Below are 2,628 nucleotides of genomic sequence, written 5' to 3'. Positions count from 1 at the left end.
TGCAGATCATCCAAATTTGCTTCCATACTTGAGGTTAAAAGTCAGTGTTTTCGTTGTCCTGCTAGTTCTTTCTGTGCTGCTGTCATATCACGTGCTTCACACACACTGGATTGGGTTCAGCACATATCAGAAGTGATTTAAAGCGACCTTTCTCTGCTCCACATGTTAGTATGGTGCTTAACTTATCAGTGTTGTTGCAGTGCTTGTTCTCAGCTTGGACCTACCAATGTTTATTTCAGGTAAATGGTGATATGTTTTGGAGCAAAGTCATCTAAGAAACACCTTGAGCAGTTAATTAACATGCTGGGATTGCTGCTGATCAATGCAGAAGTCATTTTTGCATTGTAAAGTTTGACTTATGTCATCCTTGCTTGAGTTTAAGCTTTGCATTGTATCTTTTTAGGAGTTTGTGCATTCAAACTCCTGTTTGTAAATAAGGATGTGTATCTACTGCAGCTCATCCCAATTTGTTTCCTTACTTGAGGTTACAAGTCAGTGTTTTGGTAGTCCTGCAAGTGTCTCACGTGCTTCACACGCACTGGCATGGTTTCATTTCATATCAGAACTCAGTGACCTGCTTCTGCTCCACACCTTAATATGGTGTCTAACTTATCAGTGATGTTGCAGTGATTGTTCTCAGTTTAAAGTTTCTAATGTTTATCAGAGATAAATATTAATATGACATTACATCAGACTTTACTTACACACATACTTGTATATATACACACACTTTCTTACACCTCATGCAAATCTTTTTTCACTCACATGCAAATGCTCCCATGCTTCTTATTTGTTTGATTTTGTTCTATGTTATGTTTGTGTGTCTATTTGTTTCAGTAATTTACATGTTCCTGCTCGCACCTCTTGGCCACGTCATGTTTGCAAATGAGAACTGATTCCCAAACATTTTTACCTGGTAAAATAAAGGTCAAATACAATAACCCACCAAACATTTTGCATTTCATTACTATGGTATCTCTCATCCCTGCATGTTTTAGTAGTAGTAGTATTAATAGATATTTAGGACTTTGTGCATCCAAGCATGTAAAGATGTCTATCTATTGCAGATTGTACTAGAGGGCTGACGACTGAAACATCAAATTGAACAGAAATTTTATGCTGCATGTTTTCTCAGACAAGAGAGAAACGTACTTGCAGAATACAAGACTGATAAACTGTTTTATCAAACACGAGTGAGACAGAGGAGACTGACAGATGTGGCTCTGTGGTAGCTCAAGTGACATTACTGTTATTGTAACTATCAACATACACTGAAATTTACACACAGTTTGACAGACATGATTATTAATAAAGCCTATTAAAAGATGCTATTGGTTACATTTCTCTTCCTTTGTCTTGCTGTTACATAAATTGTTTTATACATTTCATTGTGTTGTAAAATAGGAACAGACATATTTTTAGCAACAGTTAAGTAATCTTTTTGACTAAGAAAAAGTGCTTTCTCTCCATTATGAAACCCATGCTCACTCCTAAGAATAGGGCATAAATACCCGGGGACCAGTGGAGATTAAAACAACTTGATGGAGAAAGAGAGCGGCTGTTTCATAACTGAGCTGCACATTCAGGTTGTATCAACAAGTTTGGTAATGTGATTACTTGAAGACTTTTGAGGAACTGTGATGCTGCCAATAATAGAGTTGGTTTGAAGGTCAAAAGGGATTTTATTGTAAGTTTGAAATCAAGTATTGCACAAAATTTAAATGTAAAGAGTCTGTATTCAATGATGCATGTTCTACATTGTATGTGTCGTAAAATATTTCATGCTGGATGGTTTTCTTTCAGTACAGTTTTTAGGTTATGGAAACAATAGTTTATTCATGTTCAATGTCACATAAAGATATAAGGCTTAACTAAGTATAGGGCATTATCTAAGAGTTCCAGGAAGTACTTCAATGTGTTTCCCTAGTTTAAAAAAAAGTGGTTAGCAACAACCAAAATGGTAAAAGTTATACAACAGGACCTTTTTTTTTTTTTTTTTTTTAAATTGAAAACGTCTTGAAAGGCCCAGGGCTCAGGGCCAACAAAAGAATTATGACTGGGTTCCATTTAATGTCTTCACTTTCAAAGTTCAGGTTTAGTGTTTCGCACGGTCACAAAGTCATGGTTTACTAGGACACTATAACAGAACAGAGCCAGTATTAATGCTCTTAGTATCTGCACATTTTCCTGCTATGTCAAGTTCAAAGTCTGCTGTGAGGAGGATTGAGGCTAAAGTGACACAGACAAAGACAAAAGGTCATTTATCAAAGCGTTACTGAGAATCATCAAAAGTGAAAGGCGACTAAACTAAGGGGGAGAAAATAATATTACTTGATCAATATGGGACATTTAGGTCTCAAAGAAAAATGGTGGACCAGACAGTGGATCAGTCAGGATAAGTGCACATTATTAACATTGTTTATAGCTACATACAACAAACACTCCAAGTTGCCAAAGACAGTAAATTCCTTAACTGATCTGATAAACACTGAATTCTCTCACTATTATCAGGCATTTCCTTCAGGTGCAGCAGCTCAAATGCTTAATGAAAAGATGAAAAAGTCTTTAGGGAAAGTCTGTAAGTGCTATAAAAAAATACGTTTGCAATTTGGCTCTGCCTTGCGACAC

This window comes from Stegastes partitus, unplaced genomic scaffold (assembly GCF_000690725.1).
Source record: "Stegastes partitus isolate 25-593 unplaced genomic scaffold, Stegastes_partitus-1.0.2 Scaffold85, whole genome shotgun sequence".
In the NCBI taxonomy this organism is placed as follows: domain Eukaryota; kingdom Metazoa; phylum Chordata; class Actinopteri; family Pomacentridae; genus Stegastes; species Stegastes partitus.
This window is presented reverse-complemented; position numbering follows the sequence as displayed.